Genomic DNA, 23,057 nt, shown 5'->3' with positions numbered 1-23,057 from the left:
TTTCAAAGTCTCTTTTGGTAAAATAGAGCATATTTCAAAAATCTGTAAATTATTTCTGTTAGAATATTGTAGTTAAATCATCACAGAAATGTAACATAGAATTAGAGCTTTTCAAACATTCAGGGTCTGAAAAAAATCACTCGTTTGTTTTTTTTTTTTTTGGCAGTTATGTGGTTTTATATGCCAGAGAAAATAGGGTCTAGGATGATTTCACTCAAATGAGAAATATAGAGAAACAAAACTAATGAACTGACAAAACTAAACCAAAGCAAACCCTAGATACAGAACTGCAGAATTGACAGTACTTGAGGGAGCGGGAAATAGGGGTGGGAACAATGGGATTTCTCTAAAGAGAGATATGTCAGCTTGGGAATATAGAATGTGGAATATAGAATGTGGAGATACAATGAACCAAGACAACTCTATTGACAGAATTACATGTATTAAAAGTAGTTTATTTTTCTTTCTCAAAAACTTCAGGCTGGAGAATAGGGTGGTTTAATAGATCTGTGGAAATCAGGCCCCTTGTGCATTTTTTTCACCATTTAAATGATGTCTACCACTTGGACGTTCCTTTATGTTTGAAGATAGCTGTCTGTGGTGTAGATGGAAATGGAGAAGAAAGTAGGATAAGCATTATTGGACACTTCCACCCTGAAACCTTGTAACACAGCTATAAAAGAGGTATCCTGACAACAGTATGTTTCATGTATGAAAATCTCATTCAATTGGAATATTCAAGGATGAATAGTAATTGGTCAGGGAACAAACAGTGTTTAAATGGAAGAGAGTTTCCAGTAGGGTAAATGCATGTCCAATGTATTAGAGATGCTGGGACTCTAATTAGTGAGCTATTTTTAATGGAAGCTATTAGTAGTAACTTTGTCTAGGGAATTTAAGAATATACAAATTCTATTTCAAAACTGTCTCCTCCTGAATGATATTTGAGGTTGGCAAATACACACACACCCCAGAGCAAAAAAAAATACTTGTTTTTTTTGACTCTACAGAGATACTCCATGATGCTAGGATGGGCCATGTTTGGGACTCTCCGTCTGCCACATACATCAATTTCCAAACCTGACTCACGATGAACCACCAAATACAAAAAAATATATAAAAAAGAATATTGGAGGCCTATACTCAAAGTGACAACCTGCTGATACATTTTAATCTATGGCATCAGTAGTTCTTTGAGGTAGGTATATTTGCTTGCGAAGATCTTGTCTCTAAAGAGGATATGTCACACAGGTGACCCCATCACAAATTGAATCAGTTTGTGAAATCAGGGAAGTTGAGTCCAGACCACTCATCCCTTTACACTGTTCTACTCTGTATCTTTAAAAAACATTTTTATTAGTGTTCTATTACTTGACCTTCCCAGCAACTCAGTGCAAAATGCAAAACAGGTATTCTAAGTACACTGTCATTTAGGTGAGGAAACTAAACTTCAGGAGGATTTATTCAATGTGTACACAACTAAGTGCCAAAGCAGAGGCGATTTATGTCTTATGATTCCAAGTACAATTTTCTTTCCACTCTATAACTGCTCAAGATTTGTAAAGTCACTGCTGCTTTCTGTTCCTAACTCATAGATAGGTAGCTTTAATTCAGTCGTATTTGTAGAAAAATAATGCAATACATTGTTTGGCTATCTTTGTCTATCTGTTGGAGTTAGATCATAACTCTTTCTGGTATACTTATTTTGCACATTACATGTTATTGATATAAAAGAGGTGTTCTGGAGACAGTAGTATCACTTGAGGCTTTACTAAATCATGTGAATCACTTCTCATATCTCTCAAAATACGTAGATACAGAATTCATTCACTTCATTATCAGGCTTCCCAAATTACATGCCTTTTTCTCTTTGATAAATTCAGAATTATAGGTGGAATTGATGTCCTTTATTTATGTTTGAATTAATCATCTTTATGTGGAATCTGAAACAACAATATGGAAGAATAGGATTTCAAACATGTAGACTATTATTTAAATGAAGCCATATCTATAGGTGGAGATAGTAAAGTTAAGCAGTAAAGTGAAGAGGTATGGGAGATAGATTTGGAAGCCCTCAGTATACTATACTAAATGTTGGAAGAAGTTGTTGATGTATATGCAAACAACAGTCATCTTACACTAGTCAATTTTCAAACTCAGCTTCAAAAAAATGGAAGGAACCTGTGTCATCCAATTAAGTTGTCAAGAAAGACTGTCTTAGCCAATCCTTTTAAAAAAACTTACACCAACTCAAGAAAGTCATTTTAAAGTCAGGGTAAAAACACAAAAAAAGCACACATTTAATGGTTTGTTTTCTCTTTTTTTTTTTAAGTAAAAGGGCCTTTGCATTCACTTGAGAAATATCACTGTATTGTCATAATGAATATATACTGAAGTCCAGAAGGACTGAGAGCAGAGCAAAAATATAATAAAGGTTTTAGTTCTATTTAATGGACCACAAAAAGCTTATTAGAACTCTGAGATGCTTGTCATTTCAAAATCTGTCACATCTGAAACTAAAAATAAAAAGAACAAAAAAAAGCTATGAAAAATAAAACATTTGTTAGATTAGGTGTGGGGTAGAGAAAGAGAATAACATCTAAAGGAATGTTGAATCTAAATTGGTAGCTAAAAAATTGGACCTTTATGATTCTATGAAAATTGGGTCATGATCATTAAATTCACCTTTAAGAAGTAAACAACTTCTACCCTATGGCTCTAATTCCAAAAAAAAATTAATTATGCAAACACCATCATATGTCAAATCATCTCACAAGCATTAGGGCAAAGAAAAAAAATAAAATAGCCCTTACCTCAAGATTTTCAAAGGTAAGTGGCAGAAAAATCAAACTAAAATCTCAGCTAGCTACATAGGGGTGTCATACATCTGGCAGAACTTGTTCATTAACTGTCAAAGAATGAATAAGAAGGATTTTCAGAGATGGTTTTGAATTTTCTGGTTTGTGTTTCCTGATGGATGGTGATGTCATGTACTGAGAGGATATACTAAGAAATAAATGCAATTGGAAATCCCTTATAGAGGATTTTAACAGTCAGTTGGACATACTGATAACTCAGAAACTAGCTGAAAGATAGCAATATATTTGGGAGCTACATGGGTTATAATCAAAGAGCTGTATATATAAGATCTTCCTAAAAAAAAAATTATGAAGACATGTACAAGAGTAGAAACCTGAAGATTATCACAAGGTAATTGGTGACTGAAATAAAAAAATATCCCTAAAACATAAATGGGATCCTTTGTGAGGAAAGAGGAAGAAAAGGAGATTGTGGTGGTATGTATGGAAATGAATATAATTTTTATACCAAAAGAATTTCACAACAGGGTCAATTAAATCAATGAGGCAGAAATCAGGACCAATAGTAGCAAAGTTTTTTTATATATATTATCAATTCAAATATTTAAAAATTAAGTGTTTATGTTACATGATATTGTAAACAAATACCTGCATCCAAAATGAAGAGATATTAGCATTTTTAATTCTTGATTCAGAGTTTATAAAAAGAAATTTAAAAATTATAGTGATTTTAAGTTTCCGTATGGATATATGTGGAAGTGACATTGTAATGATCCAACAGGAGCTTCAAGAGCTGGTCTCTGATTTGCCACATTCTTTCCCTCTTCCTTGACCATCAATGGCACCCTATACCTTTACTATCCTGTATGCATCCCACCAGCCACATATGGCTCTCTAAATATAAATTAATTACTATTAAATTAAATTATAATTCCATTTGTCATTCTCACTTGCCACATTTCAAGTGCTCAACTGCCAGCTATACACTACATATTGCTGGTAGGCACTGTATTTGTGAGCATAGCTATAGAATATTTCCAACATTGTGGAATGTTATATTGCATCTAATGGTGGCTTTTGATGAGCTGTATGTGTTCTTTGTCTTTAATTTTAATTATAATGTGTCTTGGTGTGGATCTATTTGGGTGTATATCATTTGGAAATCTCTGGGTTGCTTGTATCAAAATGTCTGCTTCCTCTTCTAGTTTTCAGTGATTATTCCCTTAAATTTTCTTTTCTGGCCTTTTCCCACACTTCTTCTTCTAGAGCCCCTATAACCTGAATTTGTTTCTGCAAGGCCCTAGCCACCAGGCTCCACATGGGCACCATACTGCAGCCACTACTTCTAGTAATCCAGCTACTCCAGTTCACCTCCCACAGTCTAGCTAGCTAGCTGCAGGCCGTGCCTCCCCACTGGCGACATCTTGGACTTCTTCTGGCTCCATTACTAAAAGAGCAGGCAGCCAGGACACACCAACACATTTCCAACAGGGGACCACTGATACCCCAGTTGTAGTACATGTAGATTGATGGTTTTGGTGCTGTTTCTCTTGATATTGTCCCAGACTCTCTTAAGGAATTTTCATTTTTTTTTAAATTATTTTTGCATTTTTCTGTCTGTTTGGGAAACTTTCTTTGTCTTCCAACTCACTTATTTATTCCTCTGCTTTATCCAGTCTACTGTTGGACCCCTCTTTTGCATTTTTTAGTTCTGTTATTGTATATTCCAGCTCTGTGACTTCTTGTTAGATTTTCCTTAATTATAATTATTCATCTACTCTTCTCCCAAGCTCAGTGAGCATCATTATAAGCATTACTTTGACTTTTTCCTTTGGTGCTTTTCTTATCTGTTTCTGTTTCTTTCCATTCCTTTTTTTGGAGTTTTCTTTCATTTGGGCCACAGTCTTCTGTTTCCCGATTTTACCTAGTTCTCTGTTCTTCCATATTTTAGGTTACTACGTTCTAGCAGAATGTTTAGTCTTATGTAGGTGATGTCTCCTGGCATCCTGAAGCACACTTTTCTGTTTTTCCTAGTTGATTGCTGAAGGTGTGTTCCCTCTATGGGCTGCATCTACTTGACTGCTGTGTGCAGGTAGCCCTGTGACTAAGGTTTCCAATCTTGGCAGGCAATGGCATCTTGGTTGGGTTTGGCTTGGGCCCTATACTAACGTGTGCTCAGCCGGGTCCAGCCTCAGTGTGTGGCACCCTGAAGTTGCTGTTGAACATATGCTCGTGTGTCTTGGCTGCCTGCTGTTTTAGTATTCGTAGGGCCAAGCAGAAGGACAGAGTGCCAACAGGAGTGCAAGAAGTGACCAGGGTGGCTAGTGTCTGGAGGCATGATCCTCAGCTAGCTAGCTAGACTGAAGAAGGCTAACTGGGGTAGTTGGATTACTAGAAGTGGTGGCTGCATTATGGTGCCCATGTGGAGCCTGGCGGCTAGGGCCTTGCATGTGTGCCTCTGGTGGGAAGGCAGGTCTTGCAGTCGCAGCTGGAGTTCTGAGTATGTTTGGGTATGCAGGTCTTGCACTAACATGTCTACACAAATGAACGCTACTAGAATAACTCTTATCTACTATTTGCTTCCCCATTATATTAACCTTTCCAAAATTTGCTACCCCTAGAAGACCGAACCCTGCCTGCTTTGCTCTTGTCATTTTCCCACAATTTATCACTATTAAAATGATGTCTAGCCCCCAGGTCTGATTGCAGTTTTGGGATCCCCACTTCTTTTCTATGAGGGCCTCTGTACATATGAAAATTAAAATATTTTCAAATTAAATTTGTGTACTTTTTTTCCTGTTATAAAAAGAAAATACCTTCTTTATTCAGTGAACTTTCCATCCTATGATCTTCTTATTATTGTATAAAATTGAGATTTCAACTTTTTAAGCACAGAATGCATTTCTGTAGTCATTAAGTAGATATGCCATTTCATATTGAAATTTTTGTCACATGTAGTTTCTAGTTTTTCAGTTTTTCTGCTTTCATCTTATCTATAAATATATTCTACACTAAATATTTCATCAAGGTTTTGTGGGTTATACACTTTGTTAGATTTTTTTTTTTTACTATCTGAAAATATATCTCTTGATTAATACAGTTGGCTGAATATAGAATTCACAGAAATACTTAATTTCCCTCAACACTCTGAAGATATTGCTCCATTTTCTTCTTACATCTGGAGTTGCTTATTCTGCCATTATTCTGTGATTATTCTGCAATCAGTCTAATTCCATTTCTTTCTGTTTCTTGAGGTAGTTTTAATGTGTTCTCTTTATCATTGATACGCTGATGTTTTACAGCCTATCTAAGTCTGGATTTATATGTTTGTTGGCAATTATGAGCTATCTATCTATAGAAATAGTTTTCATCAATTCAGATCAATTCTTATTATATCTTTGAATAATTTTTCTGCTATTATCTCTAGCCTCCTTTTGTGAAATACCTACCCAGCATGTATTTAAATTTTATTAATCCTCTCCTTTTTTTAAAAAAAAATTCTGTCATTTTTTTCATTATTTTCTTTCTATGCACTGCTATCTGGATCAATTCCTAGTTAGCAGCATCAAATAATGTATTTTCTCTTTGGCAAACTGAGTCTAGGTTTTCAAGACATTCTCAAGATTTCTTATTATTTATTTGCACATCTACATGTGGTGCTTTTAAACATGTACAGAAATTATTTGACACCTTCTCACAAAAGGTGGAGTGTGATTTGTGTCCCTTTAAAAACATGCCAGATTTGGTTGCTCACTGATAACAGCATTTGGAGGAATCAATGCTGCAGGGCCTTCGGAGGCTATATCATGAGGGAAACACCAGTTCAGCCTCTCATTTTTCCTTCTTTGCCTCTGTTTCTCTTTCTCTCTGAAGTTTTAGAATTCTGAACTACCATGTAAGATACATGTTTATCCTAAAGCCATCTTCTTGGAAAAGCTGTATGTAGAAGCTACATAAAGATAAAAAAAAAAAAAAAGTTCAAGAGGACTTCAGCTGCTCCAAGCATCAGATATCCAGATCTTTACAGCTCACCCATCAGCCCTGTGAATGAACAAGGCTTCACATGATCAAGGTTCCCCATTTTTAAAAATAATTTAATACACGTTGAATGAGACAAAGTGCCCCTACTCTGCCCTGTCCAAATCCCTGACTCCCCACACAACTGTAAGATTATAGTATTATTTGGTGTTTTTATGCCACAGACTTTTGGAATAATTTGTTATTCAGCCACAGAAACTAGACTGGAATTTTGTATAAATATTTGGATATTGCTCTTATATTAAAAATGTGACAGTGGCCATGTGATGGGGTGGCATAATGGTGTTGTGGAAAGGGTGAAGAAGGAGCTGCTAATGAGAACATGATTCTCCTAAGGAGACTATTAGAGGCAAGAATTAAATGGATATAAAAAAAATAGTTATGGAAGTCAGAGGAAAGTTATCCTCATTATGCAGAAAGTTATCTTTACTATGCTGCTATTTAGCAACGCCTTTATCAGTATTGCCATGGAACCAAAAAACTAAATGGTTTAGCAAAAGAAATTTCTAGACAGTGTTAAAAGTGCTGCCTAGTCTATGAAATACTATTGTTATGTTTCAGAGAAGCTAAACTAAAAGAGGAACTATCAAATACAAAGAAGTCAGGGGTTAAAGACACAGAGCTAGCAAGCGATCCCCAGCCATTGCAAGATGAGTTCGATCCCCGGCCAAGAAAATAAACCACATGGTGCAGCAGACCTCTCCTGTCTTGCCCACGGCTCCCCTCAGCAGTGTATTTCAGTAGATCTGCCTGTTCTGCTCCCCACTCTGTCTCTGGTGAATCCTCTCACACCCCTCCCTCTACACCTCTGGCCTAAACCCCAGCTCCTGTTTGCATGAATAAATAAAATAAATATTTTTATAAAAAAGCACAAAGAAGTCAGGGTCTTCCCATTTTCGGTCTCTCCAAGATTTCCTCATGAAGAAGGGACTACAGAACAAACATCAAGATTAGGTGGAACTATAAGGTCCTTTGTTAAAACCTGAGAGATATATAAAGTGATACTGGTGAAGGACGCTACAGTCAGGGAAAAAAATCTTCTTGAGGGAATTTTAAGGTGACTTATAGATCCTTCAGTTGAACATAAAATTTATGAATGTTTTGGCTCTCATTAATTGTACAGGAAGTCCAAGGTCAAGAAGGGCTTATCTCAAAGATATCTGTGTGCCTTTTTGTCTAGTGATGGGGCTTCTAAATACAATGAACCTATAGACTTTTAAAAGAAAATATTAGTTTAGACTTAAGGGACAGAGATAGTACAAAATTAAAGAGTGCTATGGATTCCAAAACTTTGGTGGCCGGTTCAGAAAACAACACAGCTGCAAAAAGTATTTTGTATTTTTTTTTAATAGAAAATGATGAATAGTTTAAAAAGCAAAACCAAGAACCTAGACTAGAAGGTTCGAGTCAAGAGCCATGTAGAAACAATCCCAGGCAGTAATACTGAACTGTAAATCGAGAAATTAGAAACACAAGCTTGGCTGAATTTCAGAAATACTTTGGACCAGTGACTTTGTATGCACACCATTCTCCCCCTTTTTAAAAAAGATTTATTTATTTATGTATACAAGAAGTGGGATGTAGGTCAGAGGTGTGGGGGGGTGAGAGGATTCTCCAGAGACAGAGTGGGGAACAGAACAGACAGACTGACTGAAATACAATGATGAGGAGAGCAGCAGGCAAGACTGGAGAGGTCTACTGGGCCGTTGGGTCAGCTCCTTGACCTGGGATTGAACTCATATTGCAGTAGCTGGCGATAGCTTGATAGCACTGTGTCCTTAGCCCCTGTGCTCTCAGGAAGGGCCCCCCATTTTTCCCCTTTTGGATCAGAATTTCCTACAGCAGTTAACATGTCTATCCTATCATTGCATGTTGAGTGTGAGCAGTGCAGATGACATGTTTCTTTAGCTCACAGGACTTTGAGCTTAGAAGAAATAGTCTTGACAAGCTATATTTGAGAGAGAGCACCAGTGATGCTGTAGTTCTGATTTAATTGAGATCTGGTATCTTGAATCTGATCCTGGTATTTCAAAAATTCAGTTTGAAAGAGCAATTTTAAGAAGAAGTAAGTATATATTTCATGTGGGAGACATGTAACTGGAGGTAAACTGTGATGTTATTTGAAAATTATTTGACACTCCTTTGACAAAGGATAGAGTCTAATCTCCCTTCCCTCAACTATGCCTTAGCTTTAGTGACTCACTTATAACAAATAAAACGTTGCAGAAGTAACACTGCGTGAAATTCAAATGCAGCTTAAGAAATGATGGTGCTCTTTCCACTCCCTCCTCTCATTTCTCTCCTTTTATTTTTACCATCTGGAACAGAATGGCTTGAACTAGGTGGCCTCTAAGGTTTCTTTCCAACTCTAATATTCTTATGTTTTAAAATTATTTACTATGGACTAGTGATTATAAGTGACCTTTAAGACAATGGCAAAAATTGAGGTGGGAATCCACGATTATAAATCTATTAAAATTGAGATAATCAGATAAATATGATTTTTTTCTTCCTCAAATAATTTTACTGGAGTGTTTAATTATTCCTTAAAAGTTATGTCATATCAAGAGCAATGAGGTATCATGTCTAAAACAGTGACATCTGGTGGCTTCAAGTAAGTGTTGCAGTTACTATACCTAAATTTAAAATACAGTAGTAGTAGGCCTAAAGTCCATGATAAAACACCACAAATATGCTTTAGTCATTTCTTTTAGAAATAGCATTTATAATTACATTATTTCTTATAGAGCATGCTACATCATTAATTTAGAAAAATGCCAACATTTGCACATTGCTTTGAGTTTCTGTAATTATAATATAAACCTCACTATTAAAAATCTAGAAAAAGAAACACCTTGATCATTATTATCTTTGCCAGGCTATCAGAAAAGATTAATTAGTATATTACATAATATTATTATTACTTTTTATTATCATTTCCTAAAGGTAGAATTTTGATTTGAAAGGAAAAAATGCTATTTATCTCAAAGAGTCTTGTCATCTATTCCCTGAGTTTATGAGAAATAAGGTATAAGTAACAGCAAATACAAAGCTATTTCTCCCTGTTAGGCTTTTTTAAAGTCTATGTTTCCATTAAGACATTTATTTTTGGAACTATTTTCCTTTTCTTGCATGTACAAAAGCAAATAACTGAAACAGAATTATGATCTTGTCTGAATGACTATAACTTCTCTCATCTCTACCATTTCAGCTCTCCACTAGATTGAAAATTATAACTGGAAAATAATTTAAGGGCATAAAGCATCTTCGATTTCTCTGAAGTACTCCTTGCAACTTGTACAGTGCCAGCAATGCTAAGAACAAAGTTATGTGTTCAATAAATTCTCACTGAAACAAGATTTATCCTGAATCTTCCTTATTTACCATTGCAGTCATTTCCCTCTCCACTTCAAAAGTATCCCCCAGTTAATATAATCTTTCTCTCTCTAAGGCTAAATTTTCTGCCTACTCTCTTGACCCTACCTCTTATTACCTCTTCAGGGAAATTGCTTCATCAATTACACATTCTTTGCCAGACTTTTCAGTCATTTGTTTTTACTTCTTTCTTTCTCCTTTAAAAAATATGTTTCTTCAAAATTTGAAAATAATTCAAACCAGCCAACTGTGCAATCAGCAAGCAACAAGAGTTGACTCTTTACCATTTAGTCCTCTATTTTCTTTCATGACCTATATTCTAAAGTAAGTTAACTTTGTGCTTCTTCTTTTGTGCTTCTTTGTGCTTCTTCTTCTTAACTTTGTGCTTCATAGATAATTCAACAGTCAGCCTCCAGGACTTTATCAAAACTTTTTATTTGAATTCTCTTTTCTCTGAGGACTGTTTTTGGTCCTCTCCACAACCAGAAGTACCTCATATCTAACACAGGTTGTTGCCATATGTCTTGAGAATTCTGGGGCTGATCATTTATTTTAACAAAATCCCCATCTGATCAGTTTGACAATTAATGATGAAGAGAAGAGGACCTCTACCTGCTGAGTTTCCTCTTTGATAAAGTGGAGATAAAAGAGTGTTACCTCATAGTAGTGTTGTGATATTAAGGGAACTCCTACAAGTAAAGCACTTCAGTGGTGCCTTGTATGTAGCAAATGTTTAATAAACATTTTACATTTCATTTTGTAATTATATTGTCAACTTGGTATTTGTTACCTCAGTGACTCCCAAAGTACCAGCACCCTCCCTCCTTGTTTGAATTTTTGCCTACTTATTGCCCATTTCTGGATACCCATTCTAATTTGTGTTTAACAAGCCGCCTCTTGGTAATTTCTGCATTTTACTCCTTTTGTCTTTCCATATTGACCTAGTGACACTGAAGTCATCCATCAACAGTGCCTGCTATGTGCACAGATTACTCTCTTCTAGTCCCTCAATGAAGGGATTTGCCCATCGGCCCTTGTTTTGCTCTTTCCCTGACTGCTGTGACTTTCTTTTTGTATCACTCTCCCAATGTGCTGCTCACATCGCTCTAGCACCTGTAAGAGTAACATGCCCTTTCACAAATCTTATGTAATGTAATTTCTGCAGCTGTGTGCTGGAGTGATCTTTAACATCCCCACAAGGGGGACTTAGTTTTCCATGTATAGCACAATAATTAATACCATTCTTGCTTTTCCTTTATTAAAAGAAATTCAAAGTCCCTCTGTAATTTTTCCAAAAAATTTAGGGAGAATCTCAGTGCATCCTGCTCTGAGACATTTTAAGATGATGTTCCCTGCTCTTTCGTCTTTATTCATGAAGCTGCTGTCTTGTCTTCAGACGTTGATCTCTGAGCTTGAGTACAGTTCACCCTTTATTTGGCCACCAAGCCCTGTTATGCATGGCTCTTACAGAAAACCAGCCTTAACTCAGTTTTCAGAATGCTTGAGGAGGAAGCACAGTGCAGAAGATGATATGATTCTGCCCTGTCCTATGATAACAATTATTCTTAGTTTCTTGGCTCTCGGGATCACAATAAATTTCACCCTTGCCCTGCTTCACATTGGGCCCCTGCCTGCCAATATTTTGCTCGGATGAGCTTCCATCATATTTCTTTTCCTCAAATGTAGATGTACCCTTCCAAGAACATCTAATCTCAGTTCGCAGAAGCTAATAAAAAAAGTTTCTGTTACTTTATTAAAGTTAGTTTCAGGTTTCATAAATCTCTTCCACACAGATCAACTTCCAAATACCTTTTTTTTTTTAAAAAAAAAGCATGATTTTAAGTCCTCTAAGTGGAAGAGTCAAAAACTGCATGAAATGAACTCTTCTGTAATACTTCATATCTATATTGCAGAGAGGAATGCATTAATTTATGTTTAAGATAATATTGTCATCCTTTCTGTATTATATGGACTTATTTCAGATATTGCTATAGTTTCACATCTTCCCTGTAATTTTAACTGGTATCATTTTTACTCCAGTTCACTTATAACTTATAAGAAGATGTCATTTTTTATTATTTCAGACTTAACACTTAACATGGGTAAAGATATTTCTATTTTATTTCAGATAAAATAGACTGACTTCCTCTCTATCTTGCAGACTTGTAAACAAAACCTGCTTTTCATTTCTAGCTACCATGGAATTCCTTCATGCAGAGAGTTATTCACACATAATCCTTATTTACACAAAATTGGACTGACTTGGTTTTTCACTTCTAAGAACCATTTGTGCACTTGATGAACTTTAAAAGTCTGGTGCCCATCAGATTTAATGTGGAATGGTGGTGCGTTCATTTCTTGTTAGAGAGGTATGTGTAGTAAATTTTTTGTAGTGCACATTCTTTAAATTTTTCTTATATTTTCTCATTGTGTCCAGAATATGTATTTTTGTGTATGTGTTCATATATCCACCTACTTTGGGTACATAAAAGTGCATACATTATTTTTGCAAGTCTAATTTGGGAAACAATTATAGAAGGACTGACATTGTGAAGGAAATTTTCTAAAGTTGGCAACACCTAGCTTGACCTGCAGACCAAATTCTTGGTGTATATTGAATCAAGCTTATCTGAGTACTTCTTTTCAGCTGATTGAAACTGAAAGTGGACTCTTTCATGAATACCTAATAAATTCAACCAAATATTTATAAAGATGATTATAATGTACCATAGATTGAAACAGACATAACATACTTATAACAATATATATTTACAATACAGCAATGCGCAACTTTGTACCTATCTAATTGCCACAGTGCCCACACAAGGTAAAGGAAATTCTGGTCTGAATCTTCTTATTTAATTATCTTAGATGTGGATGATCTATTGACGTTGGAAAGTTCACATTAATCTATGTTAGATGCTAAACCTTCTGCATCTAAACTGATATATTAATTGCAGTCTGTCATTCTGCATTTGCTCAAGATTCAAATATGAGATGAAAGGTTGTCATTAGTTTTATATCTCCAGTTTCAAATATTTTTATTATCTCCTTACAGATTTATGCACTTTGAAATATGGAGAACATGTATTATTTGTAAGAGTGCTCTGGGGGGAAAAAAGCTTACTGCCAAATTTCCAACCAGAGAGAGAGATTAATACTTGGAGTGTTGTAAGGTGATAGAAATCAAACTGATAATAGAGACTAGATTGAGGTCTGTATAATAAAGTTCTCTATAGTTCTGTCACTTCCTTTTTATAACTAAAGACCACCAACTATGACAGTTTGTGATTTTGCTATTTAAATATCTGGCAGTCTCTTAGGTATAAAAGATATTAATGGTTTTAAAAGAAAATGCAAATTTAACCTGACCAATAGAAAAATATAAGATGATGTGAATGTTCATAAGGGTGAGAAAGTGATTTTAGTTTGAGAGATGAGTTCATAAAATGACATTTAATGTAAATCTTGAGGACAGATGTAAACCTGTCTTAAATATGTAGGGTGGTCTTATTCTCTCCAAGATCCTTTTAATATCACTCTTAGGAAAAACTTCTCCAGTCACCTTTTGTGTTTAAATTCAATCTGTTTGGTCTATAAATTCCTGTGAAAATATATAGGTCTAGATTTTTTACAATAAATGCACATACTTAATATAAGCTACCTCTAATTCTAGGTTAAATTATTTTAGGTTTACATAAAATACATAGAAGGAAATATAGGCGAAACACTACATGATATGCACATTAAAGACATCTTTACAGACACATCACCCAAAGCAGTGATAGTGAAGGCAAAGATAAACAGCTAGGAATACATCAAATTAAAGAGCTTCTGCACAGCAAAAGAGACAATAACAAAAACAAAGAGAAACCCCACCGACTGGGAGAACATTTTTGCACCCAACACTAACAATAAAGGACTGATCACAAAAATCTGCAAAGAGCTGATGATGAGACTCAACAACAACAAAGAAAATAATCCTGTCAAAAAATGGGCAGAAGAGCTAAAAAGAAGAAACTTCTCTGAAGAGGAAATGCAAATGGCCAACGGGCATATGAAAAAATGTTCAACATCACTTGTAATCAGGGAAATGCAAATCAAAACTACCATGAGATACCATCTTACACCAGTGAGAATGGCACATATTAAAAAAACTAGCAACAACAAATGTTGGTAAGGATGTGGAGAAAAAGGAACTCTCCTGCACTGTTAGTGGGAGTGCAAACTGGTCCAACCACTATGGAGAGCTGTGTGGAGATTTCTGGACCTACTAAACATAGAGCTTCCATATGATGCAGCAATTCCACTCCTAGGTATTTACCCAAGGACACAGAAACACCAATTCCAAAGAGCACCTGCACCCCTATGTTTATAGCAGCACTATTTACAATAGCTAAGCTTTGGAAACAACCCAAATGCCCAAAAATAGATGACTGGATCAAGAAGATGTGGTACATATACACCATGGACTATTACTCAGCATTCAAAAAAGATAAACACATGCAATTTGCAGCAACATGGATGGTGCTGGAAGGGATCATGCTCAGCGAAATAAGCCAGAAAGAAAAAGAAAAATACCAGATGGCCTCACTCATAGCAGGAATCTAGAAAACTTAAATAAGGGACCAGGAAAATGAATAAGTGTAAGAAAGTGAAAATCAAAATCAACAAATAACTATGAACCAGAGTCACTCTATGGGGGGTGGGGGACGGGGAGGGGAGGGATTGGGGGCAAAATAAGGGGGTTGTAATTGTATGAGGAATACAAAAATAAAATTTATTTAAATAATTAAAAAAAAGTATTTTAGGTTTAGCGATAAACTTCTTGGAAAGTATGCCAATTTTATATTAGAAAAGATTTGAGTCAGAGAGTGCATGTCCTAATTCTATCATCCTTTGTTTATTCAAACATCAAATGGCATATAATGATAATTTTGGGGTTTAGGATGAAGATCACATTAATATACATTTACAATTAAATAGTATGTACATTCTTGCAGGTATTTCATAACTGGTCATTTATTTTCAACACTTATTTTTAAAATCCATTGAAATTATAAGCACTATCTTTAAAAGTATTGTATTAAACTCATGATGTTGTCACCTTATCTCTAATAAACCCTGCTAAAATTATAGTAGGGTTTAATTTGGCAATAACAAAGTTGTAGACAACCACAAAGGCAAAGAAAACATTAAAAAAAATTCTACAATAAAATTTTAAAAGCTAGAATGCCAGTAATATATATATTATTGTTACCAGAAGACCAGAGAACTTGAACCTCAAACCTGTAGGAGTAAGCCTAGACAATCCTAGACAATTCCATAATTGAAAATATCAATATCTCTAAAATTATGGATGTGTTAAAATGTTGAAATCTATAAAAAAAAAGTTGAATAACTATTTTAAAAAGTTGCATATCTATAAAAGGCTTTTACATTCACAGATCCCCTTCCCCATCTACACAGCAGCACAACTGTGTCTTTTAAACTCCAGTGGAAGGATTTGTCGATATAAATTTTGAATGGGCGGAGCAACATGGCGGCGAGGAGACGCTGCGAGTAAGATCTCCCATTAAAAAAAGTTAATAGGGAGGAAAAGCGGCAGGTCCCAGTGAGAACTGGGACACGGAAGATAAACGGGTGACTCCAGCAAACTACCCGAAGAAGAAAGCGGCCATAAAAGAGGACTAGAAGGGAGGGAAGCGCAGAACCCTGCTCCCCTCCCCCGCCCACAGAGGCGGCACTCTCCGACCTGCAGAGAGGAGGGAAACAACAAACCAAAACAACCAACAAGAACAAACGCAGCAAGCGGGACTGTGAGCGGAAAGGAACTATTGCAGCCACCACACCCCGTGAACGGGAGCTGAGGCGAACCCTGCAGGATTCGCCGCGGCGGTGAGCGAATGGCTCCGGGCGCCAATAGAGAAGAACAAAGACCCCGGGAGATGCGCACACAGCCCGGGCTGCCGGTAAGCTGGCGCGGAAACGCAGCACGCTCGGGGAGCTTGAAAAGCAAGTGCAGACCAGGATCGCGGCTGCCCAGGTCCCCGCGCCTGCGACCTAGGCTTGCGGGGAGACGACCTAGGCTTGCGGGGAGACGCGCGGAGGTCCTCACTGAGGTGAAGGTCCCTCCCTGAGTGAGCAGGAACCAGGCACCCGGGCACGGGAGCAGTGCAAAAGGCGCCATTCCTGCGCCACTGAACTGGGCTACAGCCCGCGTCCTGGAACTGAGGGCTTTGAACTGAGACCCGGGGCACGAAAATTCGGGGCGTGGGTTCTCCACGACGGTGGGGCACAAGGCAGACACAGCACCCCAAAGCTGTTGAGGTGTACCCTACCATTCCCGCTCTGCTCCCTGTCCCACGGGGTTGGGGGGACGAAAAACAGCCCCCCAAGGACAATAGGAGAGATCTCTGGCGCCACCTAGTGACCAGGAAAAAAAAAGTCACTAACACCCCATAGAACAGGAAATTTCTTAAGACTGCTTGAAAAGGGCAGAAGGCTTCTGCAGTGGCCAGCCGGGAAGTTATTCCACGCCAGGCCCCTTCCGACCAGCAGTCTGAGCCCACAGAGGGAGCAGGCACTCACGTCCTTGGCAGACCGGGGGCGCAGAAGAGTGTGCCTGAAACCGGAGGTGCAGGGACTGCATCCCGCTTCGCCATTTGAGAACAGGGACATTTCTTCAGTAAAAACTGCCTAAAACCAGCAGAAAGCTCCCCCAGAAGGCAGAGATGGCTCCTGGAAGAGCCAGAGGGGAGCGGAGAAGTTCACCCAAGATGCCAGTCAGTCCGAGCATCACAGTGTCCCAACGCATACGACAAATTAGAAAACAGACAGTAGGGAGTAGAAGAACCACACGCAACCTAACAACTCCTCAGGAAAGAAGCACACCACAAAAAGAAAACCACTCCCCAGATTGCAACGACAGCAACTTGGAAGAACTTCTGAGCCTTCCAGAAAGAGAATTTAAAATTGCCATGATTAAAAAAGTGATAGATCAGAAGAAGGAAATTGAGTCCCTAAAGAGGGAAAACAATGGTCAGAAGAATGAAATTGAGTCCCTAAAGAGGGAAGTAAAAGAAATTCAGGAGATCAAAGAATTAATGGAGGAACTAAAGAACTCCGGGAAAAGCAAGGAAAGCAGAATAGATGAAATGGAAGAACGAATAAGTTCTCTTGAAGACACAGAAATAAAAAGAACCAAAACAGAAAAGGAAAGAGAAGTACGAAGGAAAAAGAATGAAGAAAGACTTCGAGAACTATCTGACTCCATGAGGAAAGGAAATATAAGAGTTATAGGAATTCCAGAAGGAGAGGAGAGAGATGTAGGAACAGAGAAAATATTCCAGGAGATAATTGAAGAGAACTTCCCAAATGCGAAGAAGGAGCTGAAAATTGATATACAAGAAGCAAGAAGAACACCAAACTTCCACGACGAAAGGAAAAACACAGCAAGACACATAATAGCAAAGCTCCCAAGAATCCAGGACAAGGAAAAAATAATGAAGCTGACAAGAGGAAAGAAACAGATAACATTCAAAGGAAAACCAATCAGGCTGACATCAGACTTCTCTGAAGAAACACTACGGGCAAGGAGAGAGTGGAGGGACATAGTCAACAGACTCCAAGAAAACAGATGCCAACCAAGAATACTCTATCCCGCAAAGCTCTCTTTCCTCCATGAAGAAAGAATATGGACCTTCCCAGACAAAGAGAAACTCCGGAATTTCATTACGAATAAACCCCCACTCCAAAAAATACTACAAGGAATCCTAAAGCCAGAACCTCAGAGGGACGAATAACAACGAAAGAAGACCAAAAAAAAAAAAAAAGTTATTAAAAGAATAAATAAAATCAAAGGAAAGACAAACATAATGGCAAATACAGATGCTAACATATCAATATTAACTCTAAATGTAAATGGACTAAACTCTTCAATAAAAAGACACAGAGTTGCAGCCTGGATTAAGAAACAAAACCCAACCTTTTGCTGTCTCCAGGAAACACATTTAGCTACAAAAGATAAAAATAGGCTCAAAGTCAAAGGATGGAAAACAATCCTACAAGCAAATGGGCCAAAAAAGAAAGCAGGAACAGCTATACTTATATCAGATAAAACAGACTTCAAACTCAAAAAAATAAAAAGAGACCCCAATGGTCACTACATTATGATTAAGGGGACAATACTTCAAGAAGAAATAACACTCATTAACATATACTCACCAAACGAAAGAGCACCAAAATATATCAGACAACTGTTGTCCTCTCTGAAAACAGACATCAGAGAAAACACATACGTAGTGGGAGACTTCAACACACCACTATCAACAATGGATAGATCAACAAGACAAAAAATAAGTAAAGAAACTAAAGCTCTAAATAAGGACCTAGAGCATTTGGGCTTAACAGACATCTATAGAACACTAAACCCAAAAAAAACGGAGTACACATTTTTCTCAAGTGCACACGGATCATTCTCCAGGATCGATCACATACTGGGGCACAAGACAAACATCAACAGATACACCAAGATTGAAATCATACCAACCATCTTTTCTGACCACGAAGGCATCAAACTAGAAATAAATCATAAAAAGAAGGCAAGGAACTATCCTACCTCATGGAGATTAAAAGCCACACTACTGGAAGACCACTGGACTAACGAGGAGATCAAAGAAGAAATTAAAAAATTCTTTGAATTGAATGACAAGGAGGACACCAATATCCTAAATGTATGGGATGCAGCAAAAGCAGTAATAAGAGGAAAATATATAGCAATAGAAGCTCACATCAAAAAACAAGAAAGAACTCAAAGAAACAACCTAATCTCGAAGCTCAAAGATCTAGAAAAAGAACAACAAAAAAACCCCAAATCCAGTATAAGAAAAGAAATAATAAAAACCAAATCAGAAATAAATGAAATTGAAACTAAAAAAACAATCCAAAAGATCAATGAAACCAAGAGCTGGTTCTTTGAAAAAATAAATAAAATAGACAAACCCCTAGCCAGGCTCACAAAGGAAAAAAGGGAGAAAGCACAAATACACAGGAACATAAATGAAAGAGGAGAAATCACAACGGACACAGCAGAAATCAAAAGAATAATCAGTAACTACTATGAACAGTTATATGGAAACAAGTTCAACAATCTAGAGGAGATGGACAAATTCCTACAACTCTACAATCACCCAAAGCTAGCTAAAGAAGAAATAGAACACCTAAACAGACCAATTACAAGCAGCGAAATTGAAATGGTAATCAAAAACCTCCCCAAAAACAAAAGCCCAGGACCTGATGGATTTACAAATGAATTCTACCAAACATTCAGAGACGAATTAGTGCCTATCCTTCACAAACTCTTCCAAAAAATTGAGAAGGAAGGGACAATACCAAACACGTTCTATGAAGCCAATATTACACTAATACCAAAACCAAATAAGGACAACACAAAAAAGGAAAACTATAGGCCAATCTCCCTAATGAACACTGATGCAAAAATCCTCAATAAAATTTTAGCTATCAGAATCCAACAATGTATCCATAAGATAATTCACCACGACCAAGTTGGATTCATTCCAGGGGCACAAGGATGGTTTAACATCCGAAAATCAATCAACGTTATCCAACACATCAACAAAAAGAAATATAAAAACCATATGATAATATCAATAGATGCTGAGAAAGCTTTCGACAAAGTGCAACACCCATTCATGATAAAAGCCCTTGAAATTCTTGGGATACAAGGAACATACCTCAACATCATAAAGGCCATCTATGACAAGCCAACAGCCAGTATCATTCTCAATGGTGAAAAGCTGAAAGCAATTCCATTAAGATCTGGAACAAGACAAGGATGTCCACTCTCACCACTGCTTTTCAATATAATACTGGAAGTCCTAGCCAGAGCAATAAGACAAGAGAAAGACATCCAAGGAATCCAAATAGGAAAAGAAGAAGTCAAACTATCACTATTTGCAGATGATATGATAATATACATAGAGAACCCCAAAATCTCCACAGAAAAACTAATTCAACTCATCAATCAATTCAGTAAAGTGGCAGGATACAAAATCAACACGCAAAAGTCAGTAGCCTTCCTATACACAAACAATAAATCTGAAGAAGAAGAAATCAAAAAAACCACCCCTTTTATTATCGAAACAAAAAAAATCAAATATTTGGGAATAAATCTAACAAAAGAGGTAAAGGACCTATACAAAGAAAACTATAAAACACTGTTAAAAGAAATAGAAGAAGACACAAAGAAATGGAAAGACATCCCCTGCTCATGGATTGGAAGAATAAACATTATTAAAATGGCCATCCTACCAAAAGCAATATACAGATTCAATGCTATTCCAATCAAAATCTCAATGGCATTCTTCAAAGAAATAGAACAATTATTGATGAAATTCATATGGAATCACCAAAAACCCCGAATAGCCAAAGCTCTACTGAAAAAAAAGGAAGGAAATGGAGGCATCAAACTCCCAGACTTCAAACTATACTACAAAGCCATAATCATCAAAACTGCATGGTATTGGAACAAGAACAGACATACAGACCAATGGAATCGAATAGAAAATCCAGAAATAAACCCACAGATTTATGGTCAACTAATCTTTGACAAAGGAGCAAAGACTATGCATTGGAGCAAAGAAAGTTTGTTCAATAAATGGTGCTGGGAAAACTGGGTCGCTACATGCAAAAGAATGAAGCTTGACCACTACCTCACACCATACACAAAATTCAACTCAAAATGGATTAAAGAACTAGACATAAGACCTGAAACCGTAAAATACAGAGAAGGAAATATAGGCGAAACACTACGGGATTTGCACATCAAAGACATCTTTACAGACACATCACCCAAAGCAGTGATAGTGAAGGCAAAGATAAACAGCTGGGACTACATCAAATTAAAGAGCTTCTGCACAGCAAAAGAGACAATAACAAAAACAAAGAGAAACCCCACCAACTGGGAGAACATTTTTGCACCCAACACTAATGATAAAGGACTGATCACAAAAATCTGCAAAGAGCTGATGAGACTCAGCAACAACAAAGAAAATAATCCAGTCAAAAAATGGGCAGAAGAGCTAAAAAGAAACTTCTCTGAAGAGGAAATGCAAATGGCCAACAGACATATGAAAAAATGTTCAACATCACTTGCAATCAGGGAAATGCAAATCAAAACTACCATGAGATACCATCTCACACCAGTGAGAATGGCACATATTAAAAAAACTAGCAACAACAAATGTTGGCGAGGATGTGGAGAAAAAGGAACTCTTCTGCACTGTTGGTGGGAGTGCAAACTGGTCCAACCACTATGGAGAGCTGTGTGGAGATTTCTGGACCTACTAAACATAGAGCTTCCATATGATCCAGCAATTCCACTCCTAGGTATTTACCCAAAGGACACAGAAACATCAATCCCAAAGAGCACCTGCACCCCTATGTTTATAGCAGCACTGTTTACAATAGCTAAGCTTTGGAAACAACCCAAATGCCCAAAAGTAGATGACTGGATCAAGAAGATGTGGTACATATATACCATGGAATATTACTCAGCATTCAAAAAAGATAAACACATGCAATTTGCAGCAACATGGATGGCGCTGGAAGGGATCATGCTCAGCGAAATAAGCCAAAAAGAAAAAGAAAAATACCGGATGGTCTCACTCATAGCAGGAATCTAGAAAACTTAAATAAGGGACCAGGAAAATGAATATAAGAAAGTGAAAATCAAAATCAACAAAAAACTACGAACCAGAGACACTTTTTGGGGGGTGGGGGGCGGGAGGGGAAGGATTGGGGTCAGAATGGGGCGTTTGCAATTGTATGGGGGAATATAAAAATAAAATTTAAGATTAAAAAAAAAAATTAGAAAAAAAAAAAAAAGAAACTCCAGTGGAAAACTACAGGTTTATCTGTTGTCTAGGGAAATTAAATCAGAGCGTCTTTGATTTCCTTTGGAAGTAATATGCACATTAAATCATGGCATTCCTATAAAATATACCCTCTTTTCTTCATAAATAATTCGTACAAAGCTGTTACTTCCATGCAAATGATGAAAGATTTCCTCTTTGAGAAAACCAAGTTGTTGAAAATGAAAAGACAGGGAGACACTGACAGCTCAGTGCACTGGTATAATGACTCAGCCTATTTATGGAGAAATCCCACCATTCACAAGACTCTCCATACAATTAAACAGTCAAATGGTGATTAGTGCTCTATTCTAAATATGAATGGGCCACTGAACTCCAGGCTATTAAGTAATAAGACATGGGACAAAGATGAAAATCAAAGAGAAGAAAAGGAAATGAGGGAGAAAAGACACAATGCAATGAATAGGAAAAAAAAATATTAAATCTACCATAATATTCTCAAGACAAGAAAAGATATTTCATCCATTAAATGTGGAGTGATTTTATAAACAAGGAATATTCAGGAAACCATAAAGATCTCTAGAAAATTGAAATAATAAAGCAGGAATGAAAATCTCACTAGATATTCTGGAAAAAAATAATTTTGAAAGAAGTCTTCAATTCTGAGAAATTAAATAAGACTTTGATGCCGGCGTGTGCAACAACTGCTGCCACTTTACCACAAGTTCTTGTCTCGCGAAATCGTAGAAAGGAATTCACAGACTTTTGGAGTAAGTGTATATGGATTGGGCACCACAGGATGTAGTGGGACCACTGCCTCATTGATAACCCTAAGGTCCTATACTAATCTCCAACTGCCATTAGATTTTTGAACTCCTAAAATAGGAGTATTACAAGGACTATTACAAGAGACTAAAAGCCCTTGTTTCTT

General features: G+C 36.8%; 1 long non-coding RNA gene across 1 annotated transcript; it reads left to right on the top strand.

The window, feature by feature from the left end:
* Positions 1 to 417: 417 nt before the first annotated feature.
* On the top strand, positions 418 to 10,209 carry LOC119259872 (uncharacterized). The gene is made up of 3 exons (XR_005128597.2): positions 418 to 684; positions 1,011 to 1,198; positions 10,069 to 10,209. It is a non-coding gene; the product is annotated as an uncharacterized LOC119259872 (long non-coding RNA).
* Positions 10,210 to 23,057: the final 12,848 nt, after the last annotated feature.

Source organism: Talpa occidentalis, unplaced genomic scaffold, assembly GCF_014898055.3.
Source record: "Talpa occidentalis isolate TD23 unplaced genomic scaffold, MPIMG_talOcc4v2.1 talOcc4.5, whole genome shotgun sequence".
Classification (NCBI taxonomy): domain Eukaryota; kingdom Metazoa; phylum Chordata; class Mammalia; order Eulipotyphla; family Talpidae; genus Talpa; species Talpa occidentalis.
The sequence above is the reverse complement of the archived record's forward strand: the minus strand, read 5'-3'. Positions and strand labels throughout refer to the sequence as shown.